The 18,909-nt window shown below is 50.8% G+C and overlaps 1 protein-coding gene and 1 long non-coding RNA gene across 6 annotated transcripts in view; one reads left to right on the plus strand and one right to left on the minus strand.

Annotated features, from left to right (window-relative positions):
- The window catches only part of PLB1 (phospholipase B1), a 201,765-nt gene that overhangs the window by 178,973 nt on the left and 3,883 nt on the right, over positions 1 to 18,909 (minus strand). For both annotated transcript variants that reach the window (XM_033838805.2, XM_073791479.1), the window contains exon 2: positions 9,459 to 9,555. The gene's annotated coding sequence lies outside the window, so the exon portion shown is untranslated. The remainder of the gene's footprint in view (positions 1 to 9,458; positions 9,556 to 18,909) is intronic.
- Positions 3,534 to 9,438, plus strand: LOC109551177 (uncharacterized). Of its 4 annotated transcripts, none has more exons than XR_002177888.3 (4): positions 3,534 to 3,959; positions 5,300 to 5,378; positions 5,678 to 6,215; positions 7,630 to 9,438. It is a non-coding gene; the product is annotated as an uncharacterized lncRNA (long non-coding RNA). The 4 variants fall into 4 exon arrangements; XR_002177886.3 differs by having other exon boundaries at positions 3,539 to 3,959; positions 5,678 to 7,794; positions 8,250 to 9,438; XR_002177887.3 differs by having other exon boundaries at positions 3,540 to 3,959; positions 5,678 to 5,830; positions 6,051 to 9,438.

The following is an 18,909-nucleotide window of genomic DNA, read 5'->3' on the forward strand; positions in this document are numbered from 1 at the left end:
TGACTCGCTTTACTGCAATATTCGCTTTATTGCAGTGGTCTGCAACTGAAACGGCAAGATCTCTGAGGTGTGCCTGTATCGATAGATGCTATATGGATGAATCTCAACAATATTATGTTAAAAGAACTTAGCCAGCACAAGAGAGTACATATAGTATGACGACATTTATATGAAGTTCTACAACAAGCAAAACTAATCTATAATGATAGGAATTAGAACATTGGTTGCTTCAGAGAAGGAGGTGGGGATTGACAGAAAAGTTCTGGGGATCTAATGTACAACATGGTGATTATGATTATAGTTAATAAAACTTTTTTAAAAAAAAAGAAAAAGGAAAGGAGAATAAGGCCAGTTTGTGAGGTGATGGAAAGATGCTGTATCTTGTTTGGAGACGTGGTTACACATACATGCATCTGTCAGAACTCATCGGGCTTTACACTTAAGATCTATGCATCTCACTATATGCAGAGTAGACCTCAATAAAAAACAAAGAAAACAGTTTCCAGAGGCTCGGGAGATGGAGAACTGCGGAGCTGGGTTTAATGGGTCTAGAGTTTCAGTTTTGCAAGATGAAAAACTCTGGAGATTGGTTGCATAACAATGTGAATATACTTAACACTACTGAACTGTACACCTAGAACGGTTAAGACGGTAAATTTTATGTAATGTGTATTTTACCACAATTTAAAAAAGCAAACAAAATATGCTACCACGTACAACCTAACAAACCTTACTCGTGAGGAGTCAAACACAAACAAGTTAATTTCATAATATTTATGTGGTCCTTGAACTCAAAGAAGCAAGGTAAATCGGTGGGCATGGAAGGTGGTACGGGCGGCCGTGGACAAGTAAGTGGGCACCGCCGTAGGGCTGAGGAACACGGTGGACCCTTTAAACATCCTAGGTCTCTGCCCGCTTCGGCTCCCCAGAGGACAGAGAGGGATGGAGCTGGAAGATTTGGGAGACCTCTTCCATGAACCCATTTTCTGAGAACTTGGTGCAGCCAGTCCCCTGGAGGTTTGTACGGACAAGAAGGACAAGGTCCTGCCTCAGTTGTGTGCGGCAGGGCCAAAGGAAGGAGGTAGGTGAGGGGAGCGTGTTGAGTCCCTGCACCAGAGGCCTCAACGCACTAGCCTAAGCTCCACCCCTAACACACTATGTGGCCCTGGCCAAGTCCGTCATCTGTCACCCCCGTCGGGAGGCTAACTCAGGGCTTCCTACGCAGAGCTCCTCAGCACCCGCTGGGACTTCCCTCGGGCTCAGCTGGTCCCAGAACCAGACAGGGGCAGGCTGGGGGCCCAGGGGGCCGAGGAGCGTCGACCCCCTCCTCCCACATGTGGCTGACATCTAGGCCTGCTGCGTGGCTGTCGGGTGATGCGGATGGCGGGTTGGGGGTGGCGACAGTCGGGCCAAGTGGGAGGAAGGCAAGCAGAAAGGGCATCGTTGAGAAGCAGCAAATCATGAATCATGCTGTTCATTAACTCGGGCTAATTAAGAGACCAGCATGATGGCCATAGTGCTGGTAATTTCTTAATGCCCGGTTGTCACAGTCCCTGTGGATTAGCCCCTCTACCTCCTCATCGTCCCAGAAGTGCCCTGGGGGATGTCAATGCTTTGGGGGCACCTCTAGACTCTCTTGGCCTTTGCAGTACCTGCTGCCTTGAGAGAAGGGGAAAAAGAGCTGGCAGGCACTTATTAGGCACCTCCTACGGGTCAGGTCTGTGTTACAAACGTTCATAAGGGGTATATATCGTTTGGTCCTCCTAACACCCTGAGAGGTGGGACCCATCATTCCCATTTTGTCGATGGGAACATGGAGGCTCAGAAGGAGGAGTGGACTTGCCCAACATCTCCTGCTAAATTAGACATAGTTCCTGCCCCCTTACCTCACTCCATCACAGTGTAGAACTGTCTTATTTGTAAGACTGAAGATACTTCTAGATGTTCTACTCTGACCCCACCCCCATGGCAGTCATATGCTCTAACAATTAACCTCCAGGTCTTTCCAACGACCCTCTTCCCTTGCTTGCTGATGATGGAAACTCCCTCCACTGAGACAGATTTTAAGGGCTTGACTGAGAATGCTCCCCAGAAGAGGGAAGGTGAGATCTTAATTTTTCTGAAATAAATTGGAAAAATGGAGGGACGGATAGCAGTTATGGTGTGCTGCAGAGGTGGATGGAAGAATGAGCTTGCCTTGTCCCAGAGCCTGAAGGAGCTGTTGTGTCTGGAGTACAGGGACTGGGGGGATGGGGGTGGGCAGAGACGAGGTTTGCATTCTCTTTTATCCCCCCGGTGTTTCTAGCAGAGGCAATGGTGTTCCCCCTGCAGCCCTGTGAAGACTGGATGAGGGGTGTCAGGTGGGCAGTTCGACAGGGTCTGGGGCTCAGCAGAGAGATCCGGGGTAGAGTGAGACCTGGAGCTGTGCCGACCAGAGACGGCTAATCTCCGGGTATCCCCAGAGCCTGCCGCGGTGCACGGCGAGGCTGCTCGATGATGGAGATGGCCGACTGGCTGAATTGCAGCAGATGCCCTCGCTGTGGCCCCAGTGCTTACGATACTGGAAAGAGATTCTAGAGGAACAGCCTGCCCCACCCCACTGGAAGTCTGGTGTCCCCAAGTTCTCCCTATGTTGCTAGACCCAGTAGCATCCACCCAGCTTCCGGAACACGTTGCTACCATTGCAGTGTTCTCCTCAGGCCCACCTGCCCTTGCCTTCCCCACAGCTCTCCCACTGAGCCCTCTGATTCCTCAGTCCCATTTCTAAGCTGGAAGCCTCCCAGCTGACAGCGGGACCCGGGATGCAAGACTCCCGGTGCGCGCACACACACATACACACACTTACACACTCACACGTACTTCAGCACCCTTCTCGACAGGCCCTATGTGTCCATCAGACTAACTCCTGCTACCGGGCAGGAGGCCTGCTTCTGGAAGACAGAGAAGACACACAGAAGCACACGGCATCTTGAGTCCACTTGGTCGTTACTTGGAGGACTGATTTGGTCCCGAACTCCATGAGCTGCTGAAGATCTTAGGTGACAGCCCTATCATGAAAACCAGCCAGGCCCAGGAATCCACCCTCCTGCCAGCATTTTTCAACCCAGGAAGGGATAACAGGCAGTTACGTTTGCCTGCAGAGAGCAGAGAGTAGGAAGCCCATCCTGACCGAGGTGTGGAGGATGGCCGCGGTGTGAGGCCCACCTGCCCACAATCACCCAGTGATTGCAGAAATCTTTTCCTTTTAAAATCATGGGGAAGGGGCGAGCTGAGGGAGACAAGAACCTAGGTATGTGTTTGGCGTTCTACCCTGTTTGTAATTGGGAGCAATTTTACAAACTTGCATCATCTTTCCCAATACAATAGATTTAGGGGTTCAAAAGTGCTGTCATGATGTCTTTTAAATATTTAGAAACCTTCTCCACCCCTACTACCAAAGCTGAGTATTTGTTTTTTAAAAATAAACCCTTGGCAAGGATGCCACGTGGTGTCCGCAGCACAGGTAACTGTTGTGCAAGCCGGCCCGCCCGAGGGCCGAGGGTGGGGACCTGCCCACAGCTGTCACCCTGTTCCTAACAACTCCTCGGGGCACACCCTGCTCATTAGGCCCCGGCCGCGCCTGGCCGCCCAGACTCTTAGTGGAACCAGAATGCCAGGAGCGGGCGGCTCCTTGAACCCTGAACAATCGGCTGTGAGGAGTTAATCCAGACCAAGGGCCGGGGTGCCCAGAAAGCTGGGTGCTGGGAGCTCCCTCTCCCACGCCTAGGACGGGCCTGGGCAGCCTGCACACTGGCCCAGCTCCCGGGTCTCCAGGTGGCCAGGAAGCAGCAGGGGCCCCAGAGGGAGCCCAGCAGAGCTCTAGGCAGTTCAGGTGGACTTGTGATTAGAGGCTGCCTCTCTCAGGGGAGGGCTGAGCCACGCCGACATTACCTCACTCCGGCTCAGTGACCCCCAGGCAGGTAAGGGATGGGACTTGTTTCTGCATTACAGCTGGGGAGCCCAAGCAGAGCGGATGGGCAGGCAGAGAGGGGAGGCCACAGTCAAAGCCCGGCACCTGCCCCGTCTCTGGCACCAGCTGGGCAAACGCCCATGCCAGCAGCGCTGCTGCCCCCTGGAATGGATGCTACCGTCTTGGGGTGGGGATGTGCCTCCACTGAAACAAGCTGCCTGCCCCCCACCCAGATAATCCAGGCCTGTCTCCCCTTCCCCCCGCCCCCCCCCACGCCCGCATTTGCGGCCTGTGGCATGAGGAAGGATGGGGCTGCCCAGCCTGGCCCCGCCTGGGAAGTACGTCCCACTGGTGCATCTGCCAATTCAGGATAAACCGGATTGGGGTTAGGCAGGTGGCAACACGCTGCAATTTGTGGAGGCTCCTGGCCTCTTGCTCCTGTGACACCAGGAGGGTGAGGGTGGCAGCCATCTCTGTCCATTCATGGGGCTCAGGCCTGCCAGACGACAGGCCGGAGTCACAGGCCGCAGGCTGGAAGCACAGAATCTGCAGAGACCCAAGGAAGCTGCCGGGAAAGAGCCCTGGCTTGGGACACAGGAGTCCCCAACACAGCAAATCTAGCCCCCCACTAGTGGGCTGGGACAGCCCTCCCCTCCAGGGGCCCATCTGTCCAATGATGGGTTGGACATACTCCTCCACTGTCATCAGGCTGGGCCCCAACTCCCTTACTCCATACTCCTCCACTGTCATCAGGCTGGGCCCCAACTCCCAAATCCTCCATTGCTTCTCTCAATAAACCCATTCTACTGGGGAATTAGAATTAGCCTCTGTCTAAATTGAAGGCCATGCATGTGCAGCTCTGGGCGGGCAGCCCTGGGGTCTCCTGAGAAGAGAGGAGAACCAACCGAAAGACAGGGGGCCCTACCTTGTACCTCCCACCTGGCCCCTATCCCAAACCCTGACCTTGTGAGGCTTACCCGCTCTCTCCAGGTCTCCAAAGCGGGGCTGAGGCACCTGGGCCAGAACCCACTCCTGGAGACACGGGCACAGAAGCCCTGCAGGTATCATGCAGGATGGGGGGCTGTGAGCCCCGCAGTGGGGAGCCCCCCAGGGTGCCAAGGACCAGCCACAGGGCTTGAGCAGGAGTCCAAAGCCCCCTTTAAACCAACTCTGCTTCAACACTCACCCCCTAGGAAGGCCCAGAACGAAGAAAGTCCAAGCCCCACACCCCCTTTGCTAATCACTAGAACCGGTTACTCATTTGCAGAGCATGTTTTGGTCGACAAAGCTTTTTCCCATATGTGATGTCATTTGATCCTCACAACAACACGATATTTCCCCATTTTACAGAGGAGGAAACTAAAGCTCGGAAACTCAAGCTTCAGAAGTGGTGAAACCACAACAGGGAGCCGGGAGGTCAAATTCCAAGGTCAGTGCTCTCTGTGGGGCGCTGTGTCCCTATCTCCAGGCCCTAGGGACCCAGAAACATGCCTCCGGGACTCAGACAGTGGGCTGAGGCCTTCCCAGCCAGCAAGGCTATGTGTCTGCAGTCCAAAGGGCCTAGAGACCCACCCACACTGTTGCTCTGCGCCCACATGCAGGTTCATAGCGAAGGTTGGTAAAGCAAAGCCATTCTGCAGTGGGCCTGAAACTCAGGGTAGACCTTCCCTGGGGACTGACAGGGCTGGATCTCTTTCCTCCTGCTGAAACCCATAACTCTTCTCTTAGAGGAAGAGACCCATTTGCCGCCTTCAAATCTCTGAAGAGCCGTGAGGAACAGGGAATGGCCATCTCCTGTGGGGATGACGGGTGGAAGAGGCAGCAAGCAGATGGGTTACAGTGCAAGGAGGGACCGATGGAAGGAAGAACCCTCCAGGCTGGGTAATCGTTCTGCCCTGGGAATGTTGTATAGGAAATTCAACTCCTGTAATGCTGAGTGGGAAGAGTGGGGCTACGTGATAGTTAACACCTTTTCACACCAAGAACCTATGATGAAATGGGAACTCTCTTGGCTTCTATGGCCCTTGAATTCCCCTCTATGAGTACCATACTGGATCAAGATAAAGTTGTTGCTGAGTGTCTCTACCTCCTGCTGTTACAGACTGGGATGGAGTGGAGAGAAGAGGTCAAGAAGCAGGGATGGTGGGCTGTGTGGTGGCCCCTGGACCACAGCCAGCTGAGAGTCTGATGTGGGAAGGGTCTGCTGGAGCTCCATGCTCTGAGGGCCGAGTGCCCTGAGGCCATCTTTATCTGCTGTCCCCGAGAGGTAACTGGGGCATTCCCATTGATTTGGGCGGCCAGCCAAAGACCTGCCTGGGCCTCATGGGCAGCTGTCTCCTTTGCCACAGTGACCAGAATGAGTTGCCAGGTCAAGGCAAGCCTGGCCTCGGCCATGGGTGTTGGTCAGCCACCCGTGTCCAAGCAGCAGCTGGCCAATCACTGGCCATCCCTCCTCTGCAGCTGGCCTGGATTGTCCATATCGAAGAGGAGCTCTCTTAGGACATCTGAGTAACTGAAATCTGGAATCTGGAGCTACAGGTGGAGTGATTGGACTCTAGCATCCCAACACTGTCTGCGGAACACCTCAAGCTACAAAATTGTCTGCCGCAGGTCCTTGAGGGTTAAGAGAAACCAGACCGTCCCCCTTGTCCAGAAAGCCTCCCAGGAGTGTGCTCAGTTGGTGAACAGAGGGTGGCACCATCCCTCCCCCACCACACCTCCTGGCCACCCACCTCCTGCTTGGTTCTTGGTTTTCCCCTGGAGGCATTTCCTGCCATCCTGGGGAGGTGTGGGTACAAGCAGCCTTCAGGCTCAGCCCAGCCTGGCCCATGTTCTTCTAGGAGTCCTGGGAGCTACTCCCACTCATTCATTCGTTACTCAATGCTTCCTGAGCACCCGTGCACCTGCAAACCTAAAACAGCAGATAACTCCCTCATAGAAAAATGGGCAAAGGATATGAACAGGTGATTCCCAGACGTGGCCTTGCTACTTATTTGCTGTGTAAATTTGGGGAAGTAACTTAACCACTCTGTGCCTGTTTTCTTATCTGTAGAATTGTGATAATAATGCTTCTAATTCACTGGGTTACTGTGGAAACTGAATGAGATAATCCACATGTTATGAGTAGAATTGTGTCCCCCACCAAATTCACGTGTTGGAGCCCTAACCTCCTGGTACCTCAGAATTTATTTGGAGACAGGGACTATAACGGGTGATGACGTTAAAATGAGGCCATTAGGGCATATAAGGGGTGATGACGTTAAAAAGAGGCCATTGGCCCTAATCCAATATGACTGGTGTCCTTGTAAGAAGAGGAAAAGACAAAGAAATGGGCACACAGAGAAAAGACCATGTGAAGAGGTAGCAAAAGGGTGGCCAAGGAAAGAGGCTGAAGGAGAAATGAACCCTGTGGGCACCCTGATCTTGGCTGTCTAGCCTCCAGAATTCTGGGAAAATAAATGTCTGTGGTATTTTGTTATGGCAGTCCCAGCATACTAATATACCACCCAAAGCACTAGAACAGCATCTGGCACATGGTATATACTCAATAAATACTAATTACTGCCATAAATATTATTGTTTATCTCAGCTGTATACCCACTATATTCGTTTCCTACTGCTGCTGTAGAAAATTACCCCCAAACGAACTGGCTTAAGATAACACATATTTATTTTCTTAGTGTTCTGTAGGTCAGAAATCCCACTGGACTAAAATCAAGATGTCTGCATGGCTGTATTCCTTCTGGAGGCTCTAGGGAAGAACCCATTTCCTTGTCTTTTCCAGTTTCTAAAGGCCACCTCATTTCTTGGCTGGGGCCCCTTCCTTCATCTTTAAAGCCAACAGGGTAAGATGTTCCAATCGATCTTTCTCTGACCCTCCTGCCTCCCTCTTATAAAGACCCTACGATTACATGGCGCCCACCCAGATGATTCAGGATCACCTTCTCATCTCAAGATCCCTAACTTAATCACACCTGCAAAGTCCCTTTTGCCATGGAAGGTCACGTGTTCACAGATTTGGGGGATTAGGACATGTGCATCTTTGGGAGAAGGGCCATTATTCTGCCTACCACACACATAATCTATGATTAAGTGAAAAAAGCGAGCCACAGAACAACACCTATAGGTTAATCTCACTTATGGAAAAAGACACTAAATCAATTTATAGAGAGAGAAAGAAACTCACACAACTATTAACCATGGGGAGGGCGTCGGGGCTTTTTGTGTATTGTTCTAACTTTTTTCTTTTACAGTATGCACATATTCACAGACTACTTGTGTAATTTGATTTTTTTTTAAGTAATCCAAAGGAAAGAAGAAGAGATGAGTACCCATCCTTGGGGAGCTCAGTCTAGGGACGTCAAACAAATCAACAGCCTCAAGTCCTCTCGCTTCATGGTCTGAGAAGCGGCAGCTGGCGTGGAGGCTCCCGCCTGCCTGGGTGACACTACCTGAGGTGACACTTCTGCTGGGCTCTGAAGGATAAGAAAAAGTTTCCCAGCTAGAGAGGAGGCAGAAGAGTGTTGCCAATGGCAGCGGGCCTAAAGGGGCCGCCCTTTGCCGGGCGGTGTAGGAGCCATGGAGCAGAGGCCAGAGGCAGGACTGGGCTGCTTGGCTGTGGGCAGGCCCTGTGCTGAGTGGTGGTGTAGGCATTTCCTCATTAGATGTCAGTGAACTGAGGCTGTGTGTTTTGATGAGACGAGAGAAGGTCTGACTGGATGAGAAAGGGCATGAAAGCAGGTGGCAGGGCCTTGGTGCTGCTGGTGCAGACAGGGAGAGCTGGGGAAGGGGGCAGGTAGGGCAGAGCCAGAGGCAGTGCCTTCCCTCAGTCCCCACCCACCTCACACGGCCCCATCTGCAAGCTTAGCCCCAAGGCAAGTAGCAGGCGCAGGACAAGGTCTCCGGCAGCCTCTCCTAGGGTTGCGGTAGCTTCTAGGCCTGACCTGGGACCTGCTGCCTGGGGGCTGACTGCCAGGTCTGCATGGTGTGTGCAAGGCAGCTGGCCACAGACCCGGCCAGGTCTGGCAGCGAGGTGACGGCACAACACCATTTCTCTTAGTCCACTGGGGCTGCTATAACAAAATACCACCGATTGGGTGGCTTATAAACATCAGGAATGGACTTCCCTGGTGGCGCAGTGGTTAAGAATCCGCCTGCCAATGCAGGGGACACAGGTTCGAGCCCTGGTCCGGGAAGATCCCACATGCCGCAGAGCAACTAAGCCCGTGCACCACAACTACTGAGCCTGCGCTCTAGAGCCCACGAGCCACAACTACTGAGCCCACGTGCCGCAACTACTAAAGCCTGCGCGCCTAGAGCCCGTGCTCTGCAACAAGAGAAGCCACCGCAATGAGAAGCCCACGCACCTCAACGAAGAGCAGCCCCCGCTCGCTGCAAGTAGAGAAAGCCCGCTCACAGCAATGAAAATCAAACGTGGCCAAAAAATAAATAATTAAATGAACAAAATTATAAATAAATAAATAAACAAACATCAGGAATTATTTCTCACAGTTCTGCAGGCCGGAAGTCCAGGATCAGGGTACCAGCATGGTCAGGTGAGGGCCCTCCCAGGGTCTCAGGCAGCTGACTTCTTGCTGTGTCTTCACCTGGTGGAAAGGAAGCAAGGGGTGTCTCTGGGGCTGGTTTGACAAGGGTGCTCATTCCACTCATGACCTAATCACCTCCCAAAGGCCCCACTTCCTAATACCATCACCTTGGGGGTTAGGCTTCAACATTTGAATTTTGGGGGGACACATTCAGATCATAGCACCCTCAAAGGGTTCCCAAGCTGGGGTGAGGCTGGGTCTGTGGGCGGGGAAAGCAGACAGAGGGCCTTCAACCCGTGGCCAGCCACCCTGTGTGCTTGTCCTACTTGCAGAGAGAGCCCAGCCGTGTCTCGAAGATGTAACTGCAGATAACACAGAAGGCACCTGTCAGTGGCAGAGGGGAGAGGTGATTGGGTGGGTGGGATTAGCTTAGGGGGTAGCCAGTTCCTGTGTTCCAATGGCACCCTGGCCCAAATGATGGACCCACATCTCTGCTCTGCCAGTTTCAAGCTGTGTGGCATTGGACAAGTTACTTAGCCTCTCTGGGCCTCAATATACCCATCTCTAAAGTAGGGGTAATAATAGTATCTGCTTCATAGGTTACTGTCTGCTAAGTGCTTGGAACAGCCTAAGTGCTAGTGGTCATTCCTGGGGACCCTCCATGGATCTCCCAGCTCAGCCTGGCAGGCGAGGACCCCTTCAGGGTCTCCACAGCGCCTTATCCCTACCCTCAACCAGTCACCCACTCACACCTGCTCCTTGGGCCCATGGGGTGGCCCCGTCAGCAGGACCTGTGGCACAGGGAAGGGGGAGGAGTGATGGCTTATGAGGCAGTGGTTACGGGGTGCGAGGGCTCTGAAATGGTGGGAGGTGGGGACGGGAGGAAGCAGGGGTTTCAGAGTAGCAGAGACTCCCTCGGGGAGATCTGTCCAGGGCAGAGACTGCTGGTCACCGAATGCCTGGCTTTGGGGTATCAGAGCCAGCTTTGACGGGAGCCAGAGCTCCCAGCTCTGCTTCACAATGCCGAGGTGTCTGTCATTATCTGCAGGGCTGTTGCGAAATGTTCCAAGCAGAATTACATACTTTTAATTCACTTTAATTGTATAAAAGACCTGCATGTCAGGCAGCACTTGTGAGGAGGGGATAAGGTGTCACCAAGTCAGAGAAATGCTGATGATCTGGGTCCACTCAGCAGAGTTGGAGGTGTGGGTGTCTGGATACTGATGTGGCTGTAGGATGAGCAGGCCAGGGGCTCTGGAATGCTAATATTGTTCTTGGAGATCTGCTGATCTGTTGGAGCCCACAGGGAGGCCCATCTCAGATGAAGGGGGCGGAGCTCAGCACTGAGGAACTCAAGGAAATCATCCCAGTTTGCAAACTAGTGGCATAGCCGGGAAAAAGTAACAGCCTGTGGTTTTCTAATTCCATTGCCAAATGGGGGCAGGGGCCTACTGACCGGGGTGTGAAATGCAGGCTATCGATTTGTTTGATCTGTGAGGGATTCTCAGAAAAGGCCTGACCAAGGCAGGGGTGGAAATGATTGCAGAGGAAGCCCAGGCCTGCCGCAAACCGGCTGTGTAGCCTGGAACGAGCTGTTTGCACTCTCAGGGTTCCACCTCAGTCGTGTCGTAATAAGGAAGGATGGCTGCATAACCATGACACAATTATCATGCAGGGCTTATTAGGTTTGAGTCACCTTAAGTACATTATCTCACATAATCCTTCCAATAGCCCTATGGAGTTATCCTCATTTTGCAGATGAGAAAATGGAAGTTCAGGGAGGTTGAGTAACTCATCCAAGTTCACTCAGCTAATGAGTGACCCAACAGGGATTTAAAGGCTTGAATGGCTTTAAATGGTTGCTAGCGCCATGCTAGATCCCTCGGGGTCAGCTCTGTGCTCCATCCTGAGCGTGAAAGATAGGGAGGGGTCGCCCCCGTTCCTTTGCGCTCTACCTCACTGCTGCTTGAGGGCCGGGTCCTGGGCTCGATGTGCAGGCAGTGGGTTGGGATGGCCCCGGCCGCCACCAGGACCCCCGAGCACGTGGAGAGGAGGTGAGAGCCCTGGCACCTCCACAACCTATACACCTCCCGTCCCCACAGGTCTGAGAAAGGCCAAGCCCTTGCTTTAAACGGAACTCTTCTCTCCAAGAGCTTATTACACATACCCTTTACACAGCAACTTAATCAAATAATAACTTCTGTGCAAACCTCTACAAAGGACCTTTTCACCCAGGGCTCATTTAATGCTCACAGCCTCGCAGGCGGGGATGTTGTCATCATCACCACCATTTGGACAGTCAACTGAGGCAGAAAGGTGGCCAAGGATAGGTGCTACAGTCGCTTGTGGCTCTTCAATGACCAGCTGGGCGCCCTTGGACACGTCACCTATCCTTCAGAGCCTGAGCGTCCTCATCTGTAACCTGGGGATGGTTGTGAGGACTAAAGGCAGAGTGGGTGTGCAGTGCTCAGTCCTCTGCTGGTACAGAGTAAGCACTCAACAGTGATAGCCTGTATGTTTTTAGGTCCCTTTTTAAAAATGGACTTAATTTTTTAGAGCAGTTTTAGGTTCACAGCAAAACTGAAAGTACAGAGAGTTCCCATACACCCTCTGGCCCCCGCCAACACACACACACACATGGCCTCCCCACCACCAACATCCCCCACCAGCGTGGTTACGGGCCCTGAACCCACACTGACACATCATGAACACGCAGAGTCCCCAGTTTACATTAGGGTTCTTTCTCAGTGTTGTACGCTCTATGGACAAATGTATAATGCCGTTTACCCCCCATTATAATATACAGAATACTTTCACTGCCCTAGAAGTCCTCCGTGCTCTGCCCATTCATCCCTCCCTCCCCCGAACGCTCGGCAACCACTGATCTTTTTACTATCTTCATAGTTTTGCCTTTTCCAGAATGTCATATAGTTGGAATTGCACGGTATGTAGCCTTTTTAGACTGACTTCCTTCACTTAGCAGTATGCTTTCAAGTTTCCTCCATGTCTTTTTGTGGCTTGATCGCTCATTTCTTTTTATCACTGAAGAATATTCCATTGTCTGGATGTGCCACAGTTTCTTTCTTCATCCACCTACTGTAGGACATCTTGGTTGCTTCCAAGTTTTGGCAATTATAAACACAGCTGCCGTAAACATCCATGTACAGGGTTTTGTGTGGACATAACTTTTCAACTTGCTTGGATAAATACCTAGGAGCACCATTGTGGGTTCATAAAGGGTATGTTTAATGTAGGCTCTTGTTTTTTTATCCAGTCTGACACTATGTCTTTTGATTGGAGTATTTAGTCCATCAACATTTAAGGTAATTACTGGTAGATACATATGTGTTGGAAACAACCTAAATGTCCATTGACATATGAATGGATAAAGAAGATGTGGTATGTGTGTGTGTGTGTGTGTGTGTATATATATGTATATATATATTACTCAGCCATAAAAAGAATGACGTAATGCCATTTGCAGCAACATGGATGGACCTCTAGATTATCATACTAAGTGAATTAAGTCAGAAAAAGACAAATACCATATGATATCACTTAACACGTGGAATCTAAACTATGACACAAATGAACTTATCTACGAAACAGAAACAGACTCAGACATAGAGAACAGACTGATGGTTGCCAAGGGGGAAAGGGGAGGGGGGAGGGAAGGAGTGTGAGTTTGGTATTAGCAAATGCAAGCTATTTTTTTCTTAATTTTTTTTGGCTGCATTGGGTCTTCATTGCTGCACACAGGTTTTCTCTAGTTGCAGCGAGTGGGGGCTGCTCTTCGTTGCGGTGCGCGGGCTTATTGCAGTGGCTTCTCTTGTTGTGGAGCATGGCCTCTAGGTGCACGGGCTTCAGTAGTTGCAGCACACAGGCTCAGTAGTTTGGCTCACGGGCTCTAGAGAACAGGCTCAGTAGTTGTGGCGCACGGGCTTAGTTGCTCCGTGGCACATGGGATCTTCCCGGACCAGGACTCGAACCCACGTCCCCTGCATTGGCAGGCAGATTCTTAACCTCTGTGCCACCAGGCAAGTCCATAAACTATTATATATATGTATAACTGAGTCACTTTGCTGTATACCAGAAACTAACACAACATTGTAAATCAACTATACTTCAATAAAACAAAATTTTTTTTTAAAAAGAGTATATTTAGTTTTGTAAGAAACTGCTAAACTGTCTTCCAGAGCGGCTGTGCCATTTCTCTTTCCCACCAGCAATGGCTGTGGCTTTTATTTTCATTGAGAAACAAGAAGTGACTAGCTTAAGATTATACAGCCATTTGTTGGCAGAAGAAGGACCTGAGGACAGTACAACTTCGGGTGGTTTCCCTTTGACCACATTGCCCCTCAGCTAGACACACCAACCTCACGCCCTGACAAACACTCACACTTATTCACTATGGCTTTCAAGACCCAATTCTCGGTACAGATGTGTGTGGAGCAGTCCTCTTCTGCCCCGTCCAGGAAAGCCTGCCATCCAGTCCCTGCATCTGAGAAGATTGTGATGCTCTTGCCCCATGCCCGGGTGCATAGGGGCCAGTGTCCAGGTGTTCCAAGCTTACCTGCACCTGGAGAAGAACCAGATGTCCTGGAAGGCTCTTTCCCCTGTCAAAGCAGACCCAGCCAGCCCCACAGTCCCAGGAGTCACTGTAACTTCATCAGGGACTGGCAGAGGGAAAGAAACGGGCCCTACACTCGCCCCTTACTCCAGCTCTGAGTCCTTCCTCCCTTCCTTCCTTCTGTAGGTGAAATTCACATAATAAAATTAACCATTTTGGGGCTTCCCTGGTGGCGCAGTGGTTGAGAGTCCGCCTGCCGATGCAGGGGACACGGGTTCGTGCCCCGGTCTGGGAGGATCCCACATGCTGCGGAGCAGCTGGGCCTGTGAGCCATGGCCACTGAGCCTGCGCATCCGGAGCCTGTGCTCCACAACGGGAGAGGCCACAACAGTGAGAGGCCCACATACCGCAAAAAAAAAAAAAAAAAATTAACCATTTTTAAAGCGTACAATTCAGCGGCCTTCATAACATTTCATAATGTTGTGCAACCACCACTACCTGTTTCTAAAACATTTTTATCTCCTCAGAAGAAAAACCCTGTGCCCATTGATCTATCCCCCCCATCCTCCCTGTCCCCAGCCCCTGGCAACCACCAACTCACATGCTACCTCTTTGGGTGTACCTATTCTGTAACAGGATAAACGGAATCATATAGCCAGACCTTTGGAGTCCGGCTCCAAACACGTTTCTCGGACCACACACTCTGTAACTCCCTGAGGAAGGAGGAGAAGCAGGGGCTTCTGCTGTTTCCTTTGCTTCCGTCCCTGCCCCCGGTCCACATTGCCCTGCACCCCCTGCCCACAGCGTCTGTGGCCCACCTCATCCGTTCCATGCCATTTCCTAGTTCCTGTAACTACCCCCCAGCTGAGGACCTTGACGCTTCCTAGATTCAGTCAACAAATAGCTTCTGGGCTGGCAGGGGAGACAGACAGGTAAACAGTCATTGCGGCGGTAGGATGAGACACTGCTAGGGGGTTTTCAGAGTCAGGGGAGCCCAGAGGAGAGACACGGAACCGAGCCTCGGGCTGAGGGTGGTCAGGGAAGATAACATGGAGACTGGGGGTCCCGTCTGTCTTGTTCATCCTCAGTACAGTTCCTGGCACCTAGAACAGGATGAATGACGAGTCCATCCATCAATCAAAGCAGCTCTTGGCTAAGAGCTGAAGGATGAAGTTGTTTATACCATAAATTGGGCATAACTTACCTGAAGATTGTAGGCAAAGATTCAGCCCCTATAATACCCCGAAAGACATTTCAATCTAGATCAACATGGACGGGGACGGGGAGTCAAGTGGCAAGACGTGGGGCCAGATCACACCAGGCCTTGGAAGCGGCACAAAGGAGATTGACTTTAACCTGAGTGAAAAGAGGAAGGACTTCAAGAAGATTTGCGTTTTAGGAACTCATCATTCTAATCTAGGTTAGAGATTATGATAACCTAAGGATGTGTCAGGCGGACAGAAGAGAGATCATTCTTGCCCTCCTGCAGCTGATGTTCCAGTGGGGAACAGAGATACTTAATATGCTGTTTAAAATAATTGAATAGTCCCAAAGGTGCAAGATGATCTGAGGGATGACACGGCAGGGAAATGTTTAAATTTCAGTGCCCTTTAAATTGAGTGACCTTTAAATTGAGACCTGAGAAATGAACAGGAGATGGTCAGAGAGAGAGGCAAAGAGATTTCCAGGCTACACTAAAGCTGTTATGAAGGTCCTGAGCAAAATGTGTTGAAGGAACTGAGAAAAGTCCAGTGTGGTTGTTGAGAAAATGTGAGGCTGGGAGTTTGACCAGATGAGGCTGGGGAGGAAGAAGGAATGAAACCCCAAAGAATCCGCTTACACATTTTGAAATCACCCTCAGCAAAACAGGAAGTTTTTAATGATGTAAGCAGGATTCTCGTTTTCAAAATAGGATCACTTGCATTTCTCTTTTGCATTTCTGTGCATGTGACCTCCTTCCTGATCAGTGCATTCGTCTGCTTGCCTTGAAAGTGGTGTCAGAATTATCAAAGAAAAACAATTCAGAGAAGGAGATAAGTAGTATTTAGCTTCTGACGTTGAAAATAAGATTTTTCAGCCAGGCGATAGTCTTGAAAGACTCTCTATCAAGAAAAAGATGTTCCGGATGTCTTTAACTTTCTCTTTAAGGTTTCAAGAAGCTAACCTGACAGAATTGATCTTAGGGTGTTATCTAAAGAAGAGAACAGGGACTTCCCTGGCGGCCCAGAGGTTAGGACTCCACGCTTCCACTGCAGGGGGCACAGGTTCGATCCCTGGTCGGGGAACTAAGATCCCGCATGCCACATGGTGCGGCCAAATAAATAAATAAGCGTGCAAGCTACCAAAAAGAAAAAAAAATGAAGAGGAGATCAGAGGAGAGAGCCTCGATCTCTAGCCTGGAGGATGTTGGGGAGGAGGTAAGAGAGGAGGCAAGTGTGGAAGGAAGTCAGGTGTGCACCCTAGTGGTCCATCCTCCAGTTGATGTCCCAGATAGCAAAGGTGTGTTAGATGAGGGAGGGAGGGGAGACTGGGAGGAGATTTCCTTAAATATCTCTCTAGAGGTCTTCACATCAAAGTAAATTGCAGGGTGGTTAGGCACAGGGAAGGTTTGAATTTAACCTTCTGAAGCCACCCTGGGTTCCCATGCAGTGTTAAAATGATGGCTGCATTAGATCTGTAGCTGTGGGTTTTATATAAGAAATAGACAAGAAGCAGATAGATTGAAATCCTGCTAAGCATTTTTTTTTAATGCATTGAACAAACAACAACAAAAAGTATTGACTATGGCCTGTCATTTACTAGTTACTTCCTTAGCCAATCCCTGGGTCCCAGAACCTGCAGCAGCAGGAAGTAGACGGTGAACACGCTGAAGCTCCCAGGGGGCCCGCTCACCAATGCCTGCTTCAGGCGTAGCCATGGGGGATAATGCACAAAGAAGGGCCTCCCAGAAGGAGAAGCCCAGAGACACAGACAGTGGACAAAGCTCCACTGCCAGGGAGGGGGGTTCCCTCCTCCAGTCTGTCAGTATCTGATCGTTGCCGTGAACCAGTGTCGGATGTGTTCCCTTGATTCCCTTTTCTGAATGGGAGTCTTCACTGCAGTTATCCTATTCCTATTCCACCTGGCAAGTAAGTATGGGGTGGAGTGTTTTCACTTAGATGTGTTCAGACCATATAGAGCTTCATCTGAAGCCCATGCAGAGGGCTGCACATCGCCTGATGATCCTGGGCCCTTGATCTGCCTGAGGCTTTGGAGTTGTCTCCCCGGGGGAGGAAAGGAAATAATAATTCAGTGTATGAGAAGAGGGAGGCATATACATTTTGGGGTGGCCAAAGGGCAGACTATGGCAGAAACCGCCCGTTGGTTACTCCAGTACCCATTCTTCCCTTCTTCCTTAATAACACAACCCCCAGTTTTATGACTAAGGCTGTGTATCGCTAAGGCTCTATTTAAGATTACATTTCTCAGACTCCCTTGCAGCTAGCTCTGACCGTGGGAGTAACTTCTAGCTAATAACGTATAAATAGAAGTGTCATAAGGTTTTTCAGGAAACTCTCTGTAAGAGGGAAGGAGTTGAAATAAAAGAGGGGGAGGAGAAGCCTCTCTCCCATTCCACCATACTGCTTCTGGGAAAGCAAATATGATGGCTAGAGTTTGGTAGAACACGGATCATGGAAATTAGGGCCATATCTTGGGAATGGACAGGAAAGAAAAGCTAGAGGATTTTGGCCCCTGACAACTTCATGAAACCACCAGACCAGCCCTCAAGCTCTGGCTCCAGACTTTTATAGGAGAGACTAAAGCTCTGTGTGTTCAAGGTTCTGTTTATTTGGGTTTTCTGTCACCGGCAGCTGAATGTAATACTAATGGATATATCTCTACCACAAGCTTTGAGTGGGAGACTTACATAATCAATTTAGTGGTTGGGCCCCAGAACCTGCAGACTGTGAACACACAAAATGTTGGCGCTATGGCTGCAGAATGGGGATTGGAGGTGACATCCCAGGTGAAGGATGACAGGGGTTTGTACGAGGATGGTGACGGTAGGGTTGGATAGCACATTCAGATCTGAAGCATATTTAGGAAGTGAGACAGGAGTTGGTGGTGGTGGGGGAGAGATGAGAGTCAAGGGCAGGAAGAGGGAAGCCAAAGAAAATGGCATTGCAAGGAAGGAGCGGTGAGCAGAGCCAGCTGCCGTGCCGTGGTCAAGGAAGATGCGGGCTGAGATATATCTGTAGGATTTGGTCACAAGGAAGTAGTCTCAGGGCAGTGGAGGTGGAAGCAGACTTGAGTGGGTTGAGGAAAGAGTGGGAGGTGAAGAAGTGGGCCCAGCGAGTAAAGATAACTCCTGCGAGGCTGAAATAGGGATGGAGTCAAGGGAGGGCTCTTATCCTTTTTAAGATGGGCAAGACTGGACCTCATTTAATGGGAAGAGCCCTTAGAGAGGCAGAGGTCAACGACATAATAAGAAGAGGTATAAGCTGCTTGAGGAAGGTCCCTGAGAAGAAGGTGGGAGGAATGAGGCTTGGGGAGCAGGAGGGACCCTTCTCTGTTAAAGCAGGCAAAGGAGGGCAGGCAGGAGACACGCTGTCTCTCTCCCGAGCTGTGGGCAGAGCCCCTGGCCTCCCTGCTCCCCGCTCCCATCTCCCCATCTTGCACATCTGCTGCCTCAATATTCCTAGTGTGTGACGGAAGCCATGTCCATACCCGCCGGGCCCCTGCCTACGGCTCCCAATACCTCAAAACAAAATTCTCATTTCTGCTTACATTTGGGGTCTCAGCTTAAATGCCACTAGTTCTGGGAAGCCCCACAGATTAGGGAAAGTCCCAGTGATAACTGCACC

Source organism: Tursiops truncatus, chromosome 14 (assembly GCF_011762595.2).
Source record: "Tursiops truncatus isolate mTurTru1 chromosome 14, mTurTru1.mat.Y, whole genome shotgun sequence".
NCBI lineage: Eukaryota > Metazoa > Chordata > Mammalia > Artiodactyla > Delphinidae > Tursiops > Tursiops truncatus.